Source organism: Rhincodon typus, chromosome 1, assembly GCF_021869965.1.
Source record: "Rhincodon typus isolate 14 chromosome 1, sRhiTyp1.1, whole genome shotgun sequence".
Classification (NCBI taxonomy): Eukaryota; Metazoa; Chordata; class Chondrichthyes; order Orectolobiformes; family Rhincodontidae; genus Rhincodon; species Rhincodon typus.
The window spans coordinates 25938491-25959456 of NC_063332.1; the positions used below are offsets into that span (position 1 = coordinate 25938491).

Genomic DNA, 20966 nt, shown 5'->3' on the forward strand with positions numbered 1-20966 from the left:
CTTACGCTGCACGGTCATTCTGCATCATTGCAGATTATACTTTAGTGATTAGCAAATACATTTTCACAGCAACTTGAAAATGTAACTGCGCAATTTTTTGAAATCCCCGAAAGGGGGCTGGGTGGGAATGCGGACTGCTCAGGGTACAGTCAGCACTGGTTCCCCAACTGTTGTTTAGAAAGCCGTCGATATTCGGGAATTTGGCAACGATTCTCCTGCACTTGTTTCCAACTGAAGCGGCTACTACGCACTGGGCAGTGAGGCGGGGTGTAGAGTTTTTCCAGGCTGCAGGGAGAGAGAGGGAGAGTGGGTGGGGGGTGGGGGGAGCGAATGTGGGATCCTCGTTGCAGACTGGCAGGGAGAGTTCATGCGGCTTTGCCGGGCCGGGAGGAGATGGGGAGGAGCTCTGTTGCTTTCACCCACCCACTGCAAGTGCTCACATTTCACCGCGCCGACTGGCTGCGCGGAGTGAAATCTGATCCCCCTCTCTCTCTCTCTTTTTCTCTCTCAGCCGTTGGCTGTGCTCTGGCAGTTAAAGTCAGCGAGCCAAGCTTTCACACACATACACACACACACATACACTCTCACTCATAACACAGCGTAAAGGGAGAGAGAGCTGCTTCCACACACACACACACACACAGGGAACAAGCAGCAATCCCTGAGGAACAGTGTCTGACTCTGAACCCAGTGAAGAAACAGCAGCTACCTCCTGCTCTCCTAACCTGGCATCTCTCCCTTCAAGGCAAAGAGCGGGCTAGAAAAAAAAAAGCAACCAACATTTATTTGTGTTTGTTTAAAGCAACCTGAGAGGCTCAAGGAGGCAAGTTGAAGAGAAAATGTACAGAGATCTCCGGTGAAAAGATCCAAGAGGTGTTACTGACTGAGTCAATGAGGCACGGGGCGGCTCGGTCTGACTTGCCGTTCCTGGAGCCGCTGACAAGTTTCCAGTCCACGGGCTTCACACTGGATTTACAAATGACTTGAAAATTTTCTCGACTTCTCTTCGTTTTTGCTGTTGAATCCGCTGGAGGGGAAAACCCTTGAAGGGAGATTCCTGACTGAATCGGATCAACAATTCGGGAGCATCAGTTTACTGGTCAGTAGAACTCCTTTTGAATTTCTCCACACACACTCGCCGCCCCAACCCTTCATTTTAATCTGAATGTGTTGTAATGGCCAGTTTGATCGGGCTCTGTCTGGGGGAGCTGTGCAGGACATCGCCTGAGGCCAGTCCACGTTGAGGTGGTGGACCCTGGGAGGTGTGTAGGAGAGCAGGGCTCACTCAGAAAGCCAACAGCAGCAGGAGAGGAACAAAAACAGAAGTTGCTGGAAAAAGCTCTGGCAGCATCTGTGAAGGAAAAATAAAATCAGAGTTAACGTTTCAGGTCCGGTGACCCTTCCTCAGAACAGATCCTTCTTCAACAGGAGAGGGACAGAGCAGGATGTAAACAGAGTTGGAGGGACGAAGGGAAGCACAGAGATTTGACAAGGAGTGAACTCCATGTGAGTGCATGTAACCAACACACGCTGACAGAACCCCCGGAGCTTGTTCTGCCTAGAGCCGGCTTGTTAAAGCTGCTAGTATCATTTAAAAACATGTACGGTACAGAATTGGCGCAATACTTTGAAATAATTTTTAAAAAAAACAAAGTAACCGCGGGCGAATTGTGCATGGGATACGGCCCAGCATTTATTGCCCATCGCTAATTGCCCAGTTTACCACGTTGATGTGGGTCTGGAGTGACATATAGGCCAGACCAGGGAAGGAGGGCAAATGTTCCTTCCCTGAAGAGCATCAGCGAACCGAACATCTTTATAAAATAAAATAAGTTTACCATTAGACCTACTTTTAACTATTTCTATCTCAAAATATGTTTACTCATAAAAAAATCTTTATATATACATAGTCATAAACACAGTTCGGTTTTGTACAGTAGCATATCAAGGAAACAAACAAACACTGGAATTTGACAACTATTAACATCTCTGATCCCTATGAAATTCAAATTTCATCACATGTGACGGTGAGATTCGGGATCTTGTTTATAAAGCATGAACGGATTCCTCATCGAGTTACATTGCCCTGTGTCTCCGCTACGCTTTTGCAAACTTTTAATGTGATCCCAAGTGGCTCAATAATCGGATGTCAGCTTCCCCCTTTCCCCACTCCTCCCCCACCCACAAAAATACAAAATCAGCTGGATAACGGTATGGCCAGTTTTGTATTTAAAATGCGGTGTGGTGGGTGCATGGTGTAGTTGTTGGGAGTTCTGTGCTAGATCTCTCCAGGACATACAGAGCTCTCGGGCAGAGGCTGTCGCTACAAGCTGATCCGCTCCACGCTACAGCTTTCCACCTCAATTCATGGACCGAGGTTTATAGGTGGCACTCTGAACTGGAAACCCTAAACCCTGCTCCCTTCCAGCGGGTACCAGAAGCCTGTCCGCCTGGACAGATTCTATAAATGATCCCTTACCATTTGGCAGCTTCGCTTTGCCTGCAGGTTTATGTTCCTCATCAGTCGTCTCTCCTTCCCCAGGGTTTTAATCAAACAACTTTCAGAGATTCGCAATAGCCCCTTTGCAGTCAGCACCCGAAGAAGTGAGTTTTTAAAAGATTCCAAAAAGGAGTTGTGTTTGTCTGTGTGTGTGTGTGGGAGGGGGTGTTTGGGGAACGAGAAAATATTTGGGGAATTCGTTTCAATTGTCATATCGTTGACAAACATCATTAAATACCCCGAACTCTTGGCGAATGTTTACCGCAGATTGACTGATTTGGGTTAAATTCTCGGAGGCAGAATGTTAAGCTGCCGCTTGGTTTGATTTTAAATACAGTAAACCAAGCGTTCAAAGACAATCTTTCTTCAAACGTGAACTGCTTAACTTTTCATCCGTTGTACTTTACACTGAGGAAACTTCCAATGTTTTCTTTTTTTTAAATCAAATCTTTTTCCCCAGTGCCTTTCCAAACAAATTCCCCAAATTGCTGGTTTTGTTTGGATATGAAGATGTGATAAATCTTCAATAGACGATGATAAATCTCGGCAGGTCTCTCTCTCACTCCCTCACTGACACCCGATAACGTCACTGTGTTGTGTAAGTGGGGGGGGCTCCATCAGCGGTACTGGTGGTGCCTGCTCTCCACAAACAATATCCCTTTCCAAAAGCGACCTTTCACATTGTGTTTGACTTGGTATCAGCGTCAATGGCAATCTCACCACTGGAGGTGACTGAGGAGCGTGAGTCACCATGTGAAAAGTGGCGATTTGAGCTTTGGAGACATTAACCTCAGGGGGTATGAAGTGCTGACCCTGTCAGGATGGTGGTTTTGAGGAGAGGGAGGTGGGTACATGTCCACATTGCAAGCTTTCTGTGAAAGAGCTGGAAAAGTACAATCAACTGAACTCAGCATCAGCAGCCGGACAGATAGGTTGGGGTCAGGAGTGGTTTATGTTCATCGTGGCTTAAGGATGATGCTGTGCCTTCAGTTCTGCTCAGCTCTCTTCATTGTATGTTCAATATTGAGTGGTAAAACTTAGAAAAAAGGTGGATCAGAAATGTGCAAAAGGAAACAAAATTGTATGTGAAAAGATAGCTTGACATTTCGAGTATAACGCTCACTCTAAACCTCTTATCACCTCTCCAGAATGATTACTTTTCAAAGGTCTATAGCTGTCTATGAAAGGATTGTCAAAACTTTCTCTTCCAGATGTTGCCCTGACTCACTGTGTGTTTCCAGTAATTTTATTTTTCAAGAAGTGCATAGAATCTATGACGGGTACACACGTTGTGTGATGGAAAATATATGTTCAGAAACTTGTAAAAGGGAGCTCAGTGTGGAGACTGAAGACCTATTTACACTGCTCAGCATTTTTCAACTCCCCAGTGTAGTATTCAGCCTTATGGTTACACAGCGTGCCATTCTTCTGAATGTACAGTGCACTCCTGTGAGACTATTTCTACAATATTGTACACATTTATTAGCAACGTGGAGGAGTGAATGTGTGCTGTAAACAGAAACAGAGGCATGTGTGTAGAACAAAGAAAAACCTGCCAAGATAAAAAGGAGACACCTTCGGGGCACCTCAGATTAATGACATTGACTGAGGTGGGAAATAAATAATTAGCCAGTTAGCAGTTTGTGGTATGTGAGAGGAGAGCTAACATTTGCAGAATGGTACACTTCAGGAAAGAAAATGAGTCTTGTTGTACACCGAACGTACTGCAGGCAAACAAATCCTTTTTTGAAACAATCTGAGTTAATGGACTTTCTGTAATGAAAAGTATTTAAACTTTATTAAAAAAAAACAGCACTTTTCAAGATTGCTTTTTCCTTCCATTCTGCATACTTAGTCTTAATAAATTGGATTTCATAAAAGGTCAATTCAAAGAATCAAAATTAAACAGCTATGTCCTCAGCAATGGGATTTTCAAATAAAAATGATGTCTATTTTTGGTTCCCGTGTGCCACTGCAGCCTTGAAAAGGTAGCATCATTTTGACCGTGTAATCTGACCTGATAAAAATAAGCTGTTTGCCACCAAATCTAGGGCAAATAATTTTTGGTTGGATCATGTTTTCTCAATTTCAAAATCATTAAAGTGCATATCCCCCTTTGTCAGACTGTGGTACACCAGATAATTTCAGGCATGAGCAGCGATGAGGCATTGCTATTAGCAAGATATCCCCATGTTCGGGGCTGGGGGGAATGATTAACTGAGCAGCCTTCTCCCGATCATTGCATTACTGGTCGTGAATGCACGCATGTGTGTGTGTGTGTGTGAGAGAGAGACAGAGAGAGAGAATGCTATTTGGGGAGAGGGTCACATTTAGCTTTGATGTGTAAGATAGCTTACCAGCAACGAGGGACATTCTCACATGAACATTGGCCATTTGAATGAAGTACTAAAGGTCAACAAAAGCTCCATGTACGATATCCAAGTAAGTGGGTGGAAGCCTTAAAGAAAGGAGGAGCGTGGAAGAGAGAAAGTTGGGAAAAGATATATGGGATCCATTTAAAAATAATTCATAAATAACCTTTTCATTATCATCTCTCAGTTCTGTGATTTATTCTTGTCCTAGAATTAGCCAAACTGTCTCTGATTTGATACTTTCAAGAACACTGCTGTGATGAAGTGAAGAATTCTGCTGTGTAATCATAATGCAGATTCTTCCCTCCCATCTTACTGTATAAACTGGGGATGATTTAGGATAAGTCTGTGCTCTGTATTGAGTTAGCACAAAAGGCTTCCCCACCTTCATGCTACCAGAGGAGACAATGGGAAGAGTACACAAGAATGAATGTTTGAATGTGTTCGATAAAGAGTCCTGCATTGACCAGCCTTCACCTAATCATTGTCTAGACTCATAGGTAAAGAATGAGATTGTCGGTGAAGTGCCAGAAAGCTGTTACCCAACAAAAATGAGGAGGAGAGTAATAATTTATTAATGTTGGAGACGAAGGCAGAAAACTTTGGCAGAATCTCCACGGTAGATGTATAACATTTGGGGAAAAAAGTAATTAAAAGGGCAGAACTTGCATTTATATAGTCAAGGCATCCCAAAGTGCTTGACAACCAATCATGGTTTTTGAAGCTGTCAGACTGGAAATGCATTTTGACACAGCAGTCATGCTATACTGATTGATTGATTTAATGTCATGTGCACCAAAGTACGTGAAAAACTTGGTTTACAAGCAGTTCAGGCAGATCATACTAAGCAAAGATGTACAGATCAAAAAGACTTGGACAGGTTACATTGCACAGGGCTTGCAATAGGTGAGATCAACGTTAGCAAGATCAGTATTATTTGAAAAGAACATTATTAGTAATTTTTACAGATTTAGAATTTAAGTTTATAAGAACGGTTATAAGAAATGTGGGAGTTAGATCTGCTGGAGGGAGCTCGCAAGGAGTTGTACCGTGTTGGCATCATCTTGGATGGTTGTATATATCACTCTGTAGCAAAATATCATTTAAAACTGCGTAAATGTTGCAGGTTAGAATGCTACCTCAGTGAGTGTACCACTGATTGTTGAAACCATTAAAATTGCCCAGCCATTTCTGTGAAGCAAGTTCTTATGATTTCCCAGCAAAGGAATTTATAGAGTCATTATGTTTTTTACAGCACGGAAAAAAATACTCTTCTGCCCATTGTGTCTTTTGTAAGATCTGTCTTAAAACAAAAGTGATATTTCAACACTAAGCTTTCCACCGTGTCAAACAGCAATGGCAGCTTGCAATGCAACTGGGTTCCCTCCTTGGTTTTTACTCAGTGAGCTGTGGTCATGACAATTCAAGGTCTAGACTAGAAAATGGAGTAAGCATCAGCAACAACGTGCATTGATGTAGCACCTTTAACATTGAAAAGCGTTCGAAAAATCCATGTCCTCCCAGTCCTGGTGATTATCTAGTGACCCCTACTGGGAAAGTGTGTGGTTTCAGTTTTGATTGTGTAATACACCATGGAAACAGATTGCTCACCCCAACAAGTTTGCACTGGTATTTTTCTCCATTTGAGCAATCGCACATAATCCTACTCTCTCACTTCTTCCATAGTCTGTTTAAGATTTTCCTTTTTCAAGCAGTGACCTGATACATATGATTGTCAGATAAGGAGAGGTTTGGACCTGGCTCTGAAGTTCCTCCCCAAGCTGCCAGCACTCACTGTCTAGACTCGCACATGAAGATTTACTGCTCGCATGTGGCAGCAAGTGGTGGTTCTATGGGAACCCCTCCCTAATTGAAGAGGTGATGTCTTTAAGAGGGGAGGAGGAAAGATTAAAGAAGGGGAAAAGGGAAATACTTTCTTCTTCTGGACAATTTCAAGAGTCTGTCATTTGGAACTGAACTCAAATCGGGATCACCAGATATTGACACTTTGTTTGCAAAACTGTATATGTGCTCAGTTCAAGGTTATACAATGCGTCAAAGTGTGACTTATTTTCTATTCTGGTCTTATAAAAGATGTTTTTGTTTTTCTCTCGGTTTTTCCTTTTCATCTGCTGGCTTGATACCAACATCACTGAATCTGGACAGTAGAATTTTGTGCAGCTCCATCTTCAGAGCTTCCATCTTTTTGCTGTTTGTTCAACGTTGAATCCATCAGGTCTCCTTTATTTCAACTTAACACAGGGAACCAAGACGTTCAGTGTAACATTTTCCGTCCAATTCAGAAACAAGCTCGTCAGAGCTATTTTCCTAAAATGCCTTGTCTCATTGCCGCTCTCTGTTCCTCCCACATGTGAAATGTCAGTAATTCTCCTGGTGTCCTCCTGGTCAACACTCCTCCTTTAAATAATACAATAAGAAACAAGGCATCTGATCATTTGGCTCTTTGTATTTTATGGAAATGCATGATGGATAATAGTTGCCTCCATAAAATTAATGAGTAAATTTCATCAGGGGATAGTTGTGGCTCAGTTAGTAGCACTTTTTCCTCTGAATTACAATGTTCTGGGTTCAAACCCCACTCCAGAGATTAAACACATAAATCACAATTGATACTCCTTTGTAGTACCAAGGCTGTGCCACCCTGTTTGAAAGACTATCTTCTGGATGGATGTTAAACTAGAGCCCTACCTGCCTGCTCTGTTAGATGTAAAAGAACCCGCAACACTGTTTCAGCAAATACCTGGTGACCTGACCAAATATTTATCTCTCAATAAAAACCGAAAGAACTGCGGATGCTGTAAATCAGAAACAAAAACAGAAATTGCTGGAAAAGCTCAGCAGGTCTGGCAGCCTCCGTGCAGAGAAATCAGAATTAACGTTTCGCTCTCCGAGCCAGATCGATATCAACACCTTTGTTCAACTGCTTTTCTCTCTCTTTGGGCTCTATCCCCATCTCTTGTTGACTGCTTAACCCTTCCCCATACCCTATCTTCTGCATATAAACCTACAAGTTTCTAGCTTCCATCTGTTCTGAGGAAGGGTCACCAGACCTGAAATGTTAACTCTGACTTTTCTTCACAGATGCTGCCAGACCTGCTGAGTTTTTCCAGCAACTTCTGTTTTTATCTCTCAATCAACATTACAAAGAGAAGATTATCTGATCATTATCATTCATTGCTGAGCACTTTAACTGTAGTGTTTCCTTTATTACACACTCAACACCTATTCCACTGGCAATAAAGAACTTTGAGACATCCCATGGCTATGCAAATTGCTGTATAACGGCATTTCTTTCTATTCAAAAACCGAAATAACTGCAGATGCTGTAAATCGGAAACAAAGACAGAAGTTTCTGGAAAAGCTCAGCAGATCTGGCAGCATCTGTGGAGAGAAATCAGAGTTAACGTTTTGGATCGAGTGATCCTTGCTCAGAACTGAAAAATCGTTCTGACAGGCTTGTTTCTGAGTTGGAATGAAAATGTTACATTCAACAGTCTTTTGGGGCTCTATCCCCAGCTACCATTTATTCCCCCCACTCTATCTTCTACACATAAAGTGACATTTTCCTGAAAAAAAAACAGTTCTGAGGAAGGGTCACTGAAACGTTAACTCTGATTTCTCTCCACAGATGCTGCCAGACCTGCTGAGCTTTTCCAGCAAATTTGTTTTTGTTTCTCTTTACTTCATTGACTATGAGGCTCATCTTTTTGATGCGTGTGTCACTGGAAAGACCAGTTCTTGTTGCCTATCCCTAATTGTCCTTGAACTCAGTGGCTGGCCAGGCCATTACAGAGGGCTGTTAATAATGGGCTTCTCTGAGGTTCTGTACACGTCTATGGTGTACCAACGTATTGACTTTTGATTTCAGAAATCAAGGCCACGCACAGAAATTAAGGTCTCTGCAATGAAAAAAAATTAGATGCCGTACTGGTGATGGAGAGTCAACCTCATTGCTGTGAGTCTGGTGGCCAGACTAGGTAAGAAGGACAGATTTCCTTCCCAAAAGGACACTAGTGACCCAGATGGGTTGTATGCCTAATGACAATGGTCACGCAGTACCATTAAGCTCACTTTTAATTCAAGAATTTTTTACTGTATGCATCTTTTACGATCTGAGGATTTAAACCCTATCACCAGAACATTAACCTGGGGCTCTGGATGAATGGTCGATTGACATTATGCCACAGCCTCTCTGTTTTAGGTGATAGTTTCATGGACAGCTTTACTGTGAATGAGTTTCCATAAGACTGTAAGATATAGGAGCAGAATTAGGCCATTGAGCCCATTGAGTGTGCTCGGCCATTCAATCATGGCTGATATGTTTCTCAACCCCATTTTCCTGCTTTCTCCCCATAACCCTTGATCCTATTACCAACCAACAATGTATCTATGTCTGATTTAAAGACACTCAATGGCTTGGCTTCCACAGCCCATTGCAGCAACAAGTCCCACAGATTCACCACCCTCTGGCTGAAGAAGTTCCTCCTCACCTCAGTTCTAAAGGGTTGTGTCATCAGTCTGAGCCTGTGCCCTCAGGTCCTAGTCTGTCCTACGAATGAAGACATCTTCTCCAAGTCCATTCTATCCAGGATTCTCAGTATTCTGAAGTATCAATTAGATTGCCCCTCATCCTTCCAAACTCCATCGAGTACTGACCCAGGTGGCCCAGTATGACTCTTCATGTGTTCTGAAGAAGAGTCATTCTGGATTTGAAACATTAACTCTGTTTTTCTCTCTCAGATGCTGCTAGACCTGCTGAGTTTCTTCAGCATTTTCTGTTTCTATTTCAGATTTCCAGCATCCAGTTTATTTTTATTTTATTTGTCTTTTGTTTGAAAATCTATCCCTTTCTAACTGTCTGTTCAGCCTGCCTTCTCCCTTAAATATCTCTCACCCATCTCACTCTCCTAGCCAAGTTATCAACCTCTCCCTATCTTTAAAATGTTCATTGACAAGGAGCTCCCAAAGTCAATTCAAATGGGTCCAGTTTATCCATGTGACATGTATGAAAAGCGCTGAAGTGTTCAGGACATATTGCGAGACAGCCAGAAAGAACAATAAAAGTGCAATCACCTGCGATATCTCTTTCCCAGACCAGAATTGTGCTGCTTAGGTTTTTAGCCAGGCTACAGAGAGCAGTGACAGCCGCTAATGTTGAGTGGTTGTAAACACATGGATGGGCAGGGTGGCAATAAATCCTTACAGTCAAGTAAGTGACACTATTGGGTTATTATTAAGTCAACTTTATGCTGCGTTTTAGTAATCCTTGCAAAAGTGACAGTTTAATAGTGATACACACCCCAGTATCCAAGTGTGTTGATATTTACCTCAGCTGGGGTTTCTCATTTGTTCAGTAAGCCTGCCTGTAAACCCTGCACTCATTGACACCCATGAAGATCGAGAGCCTCCTCTAGTAGTTCAGAGAGCTGGTTGGTTTCTTTTTGACTTTTCCCAATGCTGGTTCAGCACCCTTCATGCCAATCATCAATTTTTGGATTTGGTAGGTAGTTTTACAGCTGCACATCCTTCCTGCTGCTAAACCTGTCCATTTATCCAGTCTGTGCACGGGCACCAATCGCTATCTTGCCTGTATAGATGGCTAGGTTCCTTCATAAATACCTCAGCTTGGGTAACCTGCTAATACTCACTACTTAGCCTCACAAATGAAGAATTATCACTTGGGTGAGATAATACCAGACGTCCAATGCTTGTGGAAATTTACTATAATAAGAACGAACAAAAGTTAAGCTAGTAATAAATCCTGTCACTAACTTTGTGAACAGTGCTTTACTCTGGGACAACTGATTCAGGAGAATTGCTGTACTTCTTCTCATGCAAATTCTTCCCTTTCTCCCCACTCCTGCCAACCCTCACCACACCCCTCTACAAAACTAACCATGTGACTGTAAAAGTAACATAAACCATTTGTTAAGGCTGTTTACATTAATTTGACTAATTAATTGGACTAATCCATCCAACTGTAGCATTCCATTCTGTGATGTCTTTTGAAAAATTTAAAATTTCTTTCTAATTTGTTGATTGGTAATAAGATTCTGCCCAAGTCCTGTGCAATTATACATTTGGCCACAAGGATTGGATTGCATTCAATAAGATTTTTTTTCTTTAAAAATCCTGCATCATTTAAAATGCAAGTGATGAAACTTTGCAAAAACGTAAATCTAAAATCTGCTGGAGAAAGATTTGCAAATTGAATTTCAAGTAAGGTTGTTCTGTAGGATGGCTTAGTAAAAGGGACTTTACACTTTCTGCATTAACTGTTACCTTGGGTCATTTGGCTGGATGCATCATGACGAGAGAGCACTTACTATTCCTGGTTTCACTGTAGCTCTGTGCTCTTAAGTAATCCGTAGTGGAGCTCACTGCAGGAAATCCCGGGACAAAGAATCATGTCACTGACCTCAAGTACTCGAGGTGCCAGGGTAGGAGGCTGCTGAAGGGACAAAGGAGCCCTCAGAGCGACAGGACAGGTCACTGAAATGAGCAGATGGTACTTGAGCGGTCAGAACAAGGGAAGACAAATGGGGTTTCTTACCATGTGACACAGGAGACTTCTATTGACGTTATGGAAACGAAGGCAGGATAGAAGCTTTGGAAAACTGTGTGGCTTGTTTACAAAAATGCAAAGTCTGTGGTTCGTATGCAGCAGAGAGATCTTTGATGTGCAGATTGTGATCATCTATTCACTGAATTAATGCCAACTGGAGCACTGGACTTTGTTTGTTTTAAAAACAGTCAGCAGGGTCAGCAATAGATACATTCTGTGTTTTTCTCATTAAATTCCTTGGATCAAAAGTAAAAGGCATCAGCTCGTTTTCATCTGAGGTCATTGTTCAGTACACTTGGTGTTGATCCCAGATAGTGACGTCTAGTTGGATCCAGTTGTCCACAAACCTGCCTGTTGGCGGGATACATTTCGAAAAGTTGCATTCCAGTTTACTTTTCAAATGAGCAGAGAAATATTCAACATTATTCACTTACCCAAAACCTGTCTTCCTCTTAAGTAATACTGACCTGTGTCTTCTGGTTTCAGCTCAGATTTCCAGAATTGGCAAGTTTTAAGTTTTTAATGGTTCATTTCTCAAACTTAAACGCAGCGCAGCTGGTGTTCATTCTTATTGACAGACAGGGCAACTCATATTTACAGTGTTTCTTTAATGTAGAATAGAGGACCAAGGCATTTAACCGAAGGCTTGGTCACAGAGGTGGTTTTAAAGGAGGACTAGAAGGTGGAGAGGTGGAAGAGTTGAAGGAGGGAATTGAAGGGAAGGGTCAAGGGATGGTTGAATACACAGTTGTAAATAGTGGGGCTGGTTTTGGGATATCATGTTGAGATTGTACAGGATGTTGGTGAGGCATCTTCTCAAGCCCTGTGCCCAGTTTTCTGGTTGCCCTGTTATAGGAAGGATACCATTAAGCTGGACAGGGTTCAGAAGAGATTTACCAGGGTGTTCCCGAGAATAGAGGGTTTGAGTTGTAAGGAGAGGCTGGGTAGGCTGGGACTTTTTTCACTGGAGTGTAAGAGGTTGAGGGGTGACCTTATAAGAGGTTTATAAAATCATGAGGGGTATAGATAAGGTGAATGGCAAGTGCCTTTTCCCTCGGGTTAGGGATTTCAAGACTAAGGCATAATTTTAAAGTGTGAGGAGGAAGATTTAAAAAGGACATGAGGGGCAACTTTGTGACACACAGGGTGATTCGTGTGTGGAATGAACTTCCAGAGGAAGTGATGGATGCAGGTACAGTTGCGCCATTTAGAAGACATTTAGAAAAGTACATGAATGAGAAATGTTTGGAGGGATATGGCCAAGCGCAGGTAGGTGGGACTAGATTATTTTGGGATTATGATTGGCATGGACTGGTTGGACCGAAGGGTCTACTTCCATGCTGTGTGACTCTATGACTCTGTAGTGATCAATGGACAAATGAGTGTCACAGCTAATCCTGTCATGGCTCAGCACGTACATTTTTGAGCAAGTGTCGTGAGATGGCAATCAGCAGCTAAATGCTGGATAACTTTCTCCCTCCTGAGTCCACAATGCTGAGGCCAACTCTATAAAACCCTGACTTTTCCCTTTGACTTAGTTCATCTATCAATCACCTTACTGAACCTGGAGCTTCTGGTTGCTTGGTCATGTGTTATGAGGTGATACATTTACTGTGCATTATATTTTCCACAAACGTTTCCGAAAATATTTTGGGGTGTTGAATGCCAAACGGTGGATGATTTGCAAAATCACAGATTGCCACTGACAGGAAAGTGGATCAAAACCTGTTAAGCTTGGGGCAAACCTACATTTCAATGCTGGGGTAGGGGGTCTTGTGCATGCCAAAAACTGAGTCATCCTAAGGCTGATTGGTTGATGTGCAAGCTGCCTTTGATAGACATTCATTTGAATTCATCCACATAATTTGCCAGGGTCACTGCGGTTAAAAGTAATTATTCTGCTACTGGTACCTTATACAACAAATTTTGAATACTTAAATTGTTCACAGTTTTACCTTTCCCTGTTTTCCACACTATTTAAACTACACTTTTTCTTTCAACTTTCTGAATAGAAAGTAATGATGAACTACTGGGATGGTATTTTGTAATCTCCTGCTTCCATAGTCAAGGGAACCCTAAGTCCCAGGAGGAGGGTGTGATGGAATATTATCTATTGCCTGGATGGGTGCAGATCCAAAGACACTCAAGAAGCTCAACAGTATCCAGGACAAAGCATACAGCTGGATCAGCACCCCATCCACCAGTTTCAACATACATTCCTTTTTCACCAACATACTATGGTAGCAATGAGTATCATCAACAAGATGCACTGCAATAACTCACAAAGGCTCCTTAGACAGCACTTTCCAAACCTGTGACCTCTACCACTGAAAAGGACAAGGGCAGCAGATGCGCGGGGACACAAATAGCTGCAAATTCCTGTCCACACCACAACCCATCCCGACTTGGAGTTATGTCGCCGTTATTTCACTGTCACTGGGTCAAAATCCTGGAATTCCCTCACTAACAGAAGTGGGGTGTTCCAACACCCAGGGACTGCAGTGATTCAAGTAAGCAGCTCGCCACCGCCTTCTGGAGGGCAGTTAGGGATGAGCAACTAATGATGACCGAGCCAACAAAGCTTATATAAGAATTAGAATAATGAACACATAAAATGTGGGCCTGAGAGTGGTCATGCCAATCACCACTGCTGCCACATACCATTACCCGCACTGACTTCCTCGTACGCACCCCCGAACCTCACCCCACCACCACCACTCCCCCCCTCCCCCACCCCTAGCACACAGTCACAAGTAAGGCTGATTGTCAAATCTGAGGTCCTTCTGAAGATAACAAGGTGTAGAGCTGGATGAACACAGCAGGCCAAGCAGCATCAGAGGAGCAGGAAAGCTGACGTTTTGGGCCTAGACCCAGCTCTACACCTTGTTATCTTAGATTCTCCAGCATCTGCAGTTCCTACTATCTCCTTCTGAAGAGATGCTCTTCAACCGATGGAAATGTATGTAACACAAAGTGCCCTTTAAATTTTGTGTGAAATTGTACAGTGCAATATTTCTGTTCTTGTGCTCATCCTGATCAAAAAGGCTAGATATATAATGGCTTAAAATCTAATAGGTTGCAGACTGAACATTCATAATTCTCCCTGATATAGTCACCATTCCCCAGATTCAACCAATAGGGTCACATACAATCTTGGATCCATTAAAAGGCTCATTTGGTGTTATATTCACTTGAACACAAAATGTAAAAGTATTGTCCACTTGGAATGTAACAATGAATTGTGACAATTTAAGAACAGTCACAACCCAAAAATTGCAGATGTTTGATTAACCATTATGCTTAATCCATACATATTGAGAGAAAGTTAAGATTCCATACGTATAGTGAGAAAGAAATAAGTCTTTAGTAAGTAAGATGCTTGACAGAGTGAGCTATATTTGGAAGCAGGAAAAGCCATGTCTTTAACATTGAAATGTATTAGACATATGAGCAGTTAGGCTGTTTTATTGATGGCAATGTTAGGGGAAACGACATTAGCCAACAAGATGTTCTCCTTCTAATACTTGTTTGGTCTCACCCAGAGTATCGTGGCCAATTCTCGTTAGAAAGGACCTGAAGGTTTTAGAGAGGAAGCAGGAAAGAGAGTGATTCAGGAAATGAGGGACTTCTGTTACATGGATTGACTGGAAAAGCTGGCGTTGCTTTCCTCAGAGAAGAGAAAGTCAAGAGGAGCTTTGATAAAGATGTTCAAAGTCACAAATGGTCTGAATAGAGGAGATAGAGAAAAATTAATCCCATTGGTGGAAGAATCAAAATACAGAGAGCATTAATTAAAAGGTGACCTGCAAAAAGGATCAAAATTGGTGATATAAGAAGTCACATTTTCACACAGAACATTGTGCAGGAAACAGATTCCCTTGTGGTTTTCAAAGTGGAATTGGATACGCATGAGAAGACAAAGTGTTTTCAGGGCTCCAGTGATAGGGTGAGGGAGTGGGACTATTTTAATTGCTGTTGCAGAGGGATAGCATGAATATGATGGGCCAATTCTCCTCCTTTGTTCTATAACCGTGCTATGACATTACGATTTGCTGGCTGCGCACACCACTGACAATTTTGGCTTTTACTGTCTAACTCCTGACAGCATTGAAAACAATCTTTATTGTGCTTGAGCACAATGCAATCACCTCACACTGTGAGTGCTACTTCCTCCCCAAACTGTGATAACTGATGTTTGGTGCCCCTTTAGTGAGACCACACATAGTACAGAATGAGAAAAACCATGAGATTTTAACGTCACTGCAGCAGAATCCCAGGGCACATGGAGATGTGCCTCTTCTGTGAAAAACACTTGACACATCAAGTCTCCCTGCTCCCTGCTGGCATTCATATTGTTATTGTAGAACCTGAGGGTTGAGTTTCTCATCTGATAGGGAACAAGAACTGGTGCCAGTGATATTTAGTCTAGAATGCAAACTTACTTTAAAAGCATAAACTTTGAAGTGCAAAAGAAGACTTGGGGGCAGTTGGAAAATAAAGTACACCCTAATGAGAAAACCTGTACATAGTATTATCAATCATGTCTTTGCATAGCTACAGCCATTTTCATTGCCTTTATGTAATTCCATGTTTAAATGCAGGAATCTGTGCCTGGAAGCCATAATCTTCTGATGCTAATGAGCCATTCACCAGTTAAGATATTTTCAGAATCTCTTGAGAGCTGATATGACAGGTAAATGTGGTTTTTAGCAGAGTTGGTACAAAGTGCAGTCGGTGGGCTAAGATATTAAAATAGGCCCAAGAATTTTGGTGATTACCTCCAGTTTTTTTCTCCTTTCTCTCCTGAAGATTAACTCTCAGTGGAAGCTGGTTGACAGCAAACCTTCCTGGTACCTCCCATCTGAGCGATTTTTCTTGTACGAGATTGGACATTCAGATTGAGATTTCCACACTAAAGAGATGGTCAAGGCTTAACTGGTTTTCCACCATTACAGATAACACATTGGACCAGGTTTATTTCCTCTTTATCACTAAACACCTTTCTAGGAGGACAGGGGCAGGTGTAGGATATGTTTGGTTTCTCTCCTTCTCACATTGTGGGTCCATGCACAGCACTCGGACTATAGCGGTTCAAGATGGCAAGTCATCACCTTTCTTTATTCGTTCACAGGATGAGGGTGTCACTGGCTAGGCCAGCATTTATTGCCCACTGGAGAGGCCAGTTAAGGGCCAACCACATTGCTGTGGGTCTGGAGTCACATGTAGGCCAGCCCAGGTAAGGGTGGCAGTTTCCTTCCCTAAAGGACATTAGTGAACTATACAGCATGGAAACAGGCCCTTCTGCCCAACAAGTCCACAGCAACCCTCAGAACATCCCACCCAGACCCATGTCCCTATAACCCACCTAATCTACACATCCCTGAACACTATGGGTAATTTAGCATGGCCAATCCACCTAGCCTGCACACCTTTGGACTGTGGGAGGAAACCGGAGCACCCGGAAGAAACCCACGCAGACGCGGGGAGAATGTGCAAACTCCACACCCGAGGGTGGAATCGAACCTGGGTCCCTGGCGCTGTGAGGCAGCAGTGCTAACCACTTAGCCACCGTGAGTATTTTTTTTCCTGGCAATCACAATTGCTTCATGGTCATTATTAGATTTTTAATTCTAGATTTTTACTGAACCAATTTCCACCATCTGCTGTGGCAGGATTCAAAACCGGGTCCCCAGAACATTACCTGGATTAATAGTCCAGCAATAATATCACTAGGCCATCGCCTCTCCCATCTTCTTAAGGCCAGCTAGAGACAGGCAATAAATGGTGGTTCAGCCAGTCATGCTTGTGAAGTGAATTAAAAAATAAACCATGCATTCACCTGAGATCATTTCAAGACAGACAAGGAATCAAACTTGGAGCCTGCTGGACCTACATGACTCAAAAGCACAAAATCCTCCCTACGAGTGAAATTAAAAGTTTCTCTCAATGGATTTGAAGGTTTTCTTAGAAATGCCTTTTAATTTCTTAAGTGTCAGCTTGACTCATTTGCTGATGAGTCAGGGGTCATGGGTTCAAACCACACTCCCGAATTCAACACATAATCCAAATCGACACTTTAATACCTGATGAGAGATTGCTGCAGTGTTGGAGGTGACGTCTTTCAGATGAACTATTGAACCAGTTGCGTATCAAAGATCCCGTGGAAGCACTCACAAGTTGACCCAGTATCCCAGCCAACATTCCTCCCATCACTAAAACCAGATTGGCTGGTCATTCTGTCTCTCTCTGGGATCGTGCCTGCGTGAGTATTGGCAATGCCTCATCCTTCCCCATGACAATAGCGAGTAAACTTCAAGTGGACTTCAGAATGTTGTGAGAGGCGCTATGCAAATAAAAAGTTTTTTTTATTTTCTTGGAAGAGGGTTTGAGTTTGTTTTATACAGTTGTATAGTTGGCGGGAAAGCAGCTCTCTTTAAGAGCGGCGCTGATTGGAATGTATTGTTATTTTAAACACGTGTTACTTGCCTTGGTTTTGTTCTCTCCTTCCCCCCCCGACACACACACACCCCTCCCACCCCATGGCGCTTCATCCGATCAATCCACAAGACCCAGCCATCCCCATCTTCAGGCTGTGCAGCAAAGACAAAGAAAATAGCTTGTCACAAATTACACGTTTCAAAATCAGCAGCGTCTGCCAACTTGTCAGCAGAAGGGAATTATTGAGATGAGTTATTTACGGCTGGAAAGGTTTGCGAAGCAGCAGGGGCTCAGGATGATATATTGTGCGCTGTGGTATAATCCACACCCGCCTGGACACGGTTAGAGGCTGCTGATTTTATTATCAGCCCAAAAGCCTGTAACATAAGGAACGAGCCAGCCCAGTGGATTGCAAGCTGTTTTAGATACCAATGTCTCCTTTAACTGGGAGTGGAAGTGCTCACTCCAACTGGGCAAAAAAGCATGTCATAAAATGTTCTCACATTGGTGTGTATTCTCTTGCCTTTGGCTGAACTTGTGGGTTTGATTGACATGACTTCCAGCATCTTGTGCTCATGGGCACTCGCTCTGTGGGTCTTGAGAAGCACCATCCATACAGTCTTCATGTCAGCATACAAGAACATTTTTTTTAAAAAAGGAATTTGCAGGATACAGGCTTTGCTAGCCAGGCCAGCATTTATTGTCCAGAGGGTAGTTTATGAGTTAACCACATTACTGTGGATCTGGAGGAATATGTAGGCCAGACCAGGCAATGACAATTCCTCTTCCTTAAAAGATATTGGTGAACGAGGTGGGGACTCCCCCCTAACAATCTTCAGTCAACTTTTAATTTAGTGAATTCACATTCCACCATGTCAGGATTTGACCACAAGTCCCCAGAGCATTACCTGAGTTGTTGAATTAACATTCTAGATGAACACTTAAAATGCCAGGGCACAGTAGGCTATGGACCAAGTGCAGGTAAATGGGAATAGTGTAGTTTGATGTTTGTTGGTCAGCATAGACATGGGTGGGGGGATGCCGAAGGGCCTGTTTCTATGCTGTATGACTCTGACTCTAGTGATAACACCCCATTAGGTTAACGCCTCCCATGTGCCAGCTGTAGTTATGACTGCAGTTTGATTGTTACTGCCTTCATAGCAACTATGAAAGTCAGAATACTGGCACATGGGCTCTCTAATGGAGACCATAAAGTTGCAATTATTTCAAGTGAGATCCCAGATAATGTCATCAGCTTTCGTTCGGTAAATATTATGGGATGCCTCAGCCACTCCTGGATAATTGCACTTCCAGGAATGATCTAGTCAAACGTGAAAGCTGAATAGTCCAGGATCATAGTCTAAGATACAGAGTAGACTGTTTAAGACTGAGATGAGGAGAAATTTCTTCACCCAGAGAGTGGTGAGCCTGTGGAATTCACTATCATAGAAAGCTGTTGAGGTCAAAACATTGAATGCATTCAAGAAGCAGTTAAATATAGTTCTTACAGCTGAAGGGATCAAAGGGAATGGGGTGAAAGCAGGAAAGCGGGACTGACTTGGATGATCAGCTGTGATCATATCGTGGAGGTGCTGGTGTTGGACTGGGGTGGACAAGGTCAGAAGTCACACGACACCAGGTTATAGTCCAACATGGTTATTTGAAAACACAAGCTTTCGGAGCTCTGCCCCTTTGTCAGGTGAAGACAACACTTGTGATTTCAAATAAATCTGTTGGACTATAACCTGGTGTCGTGTAACTTCTAACCATGATTGTATTGAAAAGTGGAGCAGGCTGAAAGGGCCGAATGGCCTACTGCTTTTATTTTCTGTTCTATGAATGGCATACTCCTGTCCCTGTGACTTTTTGCGAGGTCTGTCAGCCCTACATTTGTGAATTAGAGCAATTTAAAAGCATTCCTATTATCCATATTGTACAATGAGGGTCTGAGGGAGGGACCAGTGTACGTTATTAGTGTTTACATTGGCTTCAAGGGAAAAACTGAGATTGGACAACGTAGTAGAAATGCTAGCCTTTATCGCAAGAGGATTTGAGGACAGGAGCTAAGAAATCTGTCTTCAATTGTATAGACCACTGGTGAAACCGCACTTGGAGTACTGTGTGCAGTTGCCTTAGAACGGATACAATTACCATACAGGGAGTATAGATGAGGTCCACAAGACTGATTCTAGAATCGGGGAGGGGGGCACAATTTAAAAATAAAGGAGGTGAAGACAGAGTTGAATGTTATTACTCAGGGGATTGTGAATCTTTGGAGTTCAGTTCCCCAGAGAGCTGTGGAAGCTCAGTTATTAAGTGACTTCAAGACAAAGATTAATAGGTTTCTAGTTACTAATGTCAAAAAGGAATGTGATGTTCAGGTAGATGATGAGCCGTGATCTGGAATGGTGGAGCAGGCTTGAGGGGTTGAATGGCTTGCTGCTCCTCTTATGTTCCCAATCGGCCTACTCCAATGTAAACAGCAATGATAATAGTGTGAATTGATAAAATATGGGAGGATATTGAAGGAGTTGATCAAGTAATTTAAAATGACATTGTATTTATAAAATGCCATGAACATAGTAAAACCTGCCAAGGGGCTTCAAAGAATCATGATCAACACTTTTTTGACACGAAACCACCACGAGGAGATAATAGAGCAAATAAGCAAAAAGCTCGGTAAAAAGCTTAGGTCCTGAGAGAGGAGTGAGATCAGGAGGTTTTGGGTGCGATTTTCAAAGTTTAAGTCCAAGGTGGCCGAGTACAAGGTGAAATAGGAGATAGCAGGGCTTGTTTCTTTTTCACCAGAGCTCAGAGGGTGCAGATTTGTCAATGTTTGAACAAGAGCGCGTGTTAACGTTCAAAAATAGATGAAATAAATTGTTGAAGGGAAGTTGGAGCAGGATACACAGGATTAGAGCAACAGCTAATGTGGAGGGAGAGCGGCACTGGGTGGCTGAGCCAAGTAGCTGTTTTCTTGCGGTGTAACAAAGCGATAGGATGATGCACAATGGCATTTCAGAACTTCTGAACCAGTGACCATTAACGCCTTCACTCGTTTTATCAGTTG

General features: G+C 42.7%; 1 protein-coding gene across 1 annotated transcript in view; it reads left to right on the top strand.

Annotated features, from left to right (window-relative positions):
- Positions 1–522: 522 nt before the first annotated feature.
- The window catches only part of LOC109926441 (fibroblast growth factor receptor 3-like), a 146738-nt gene continuing 126294 nt past the window's right edge, over positions 523–20966 (top strand). Inside the window, exon 1 of the mRNA XM_048603406.1 lies at positions 523–1099. The gene's annotated coding sequence lies outside the window, so the exon portion shown is untranslated. The remainder of the gene's footprint in view (positions 1100–20966) is intronic.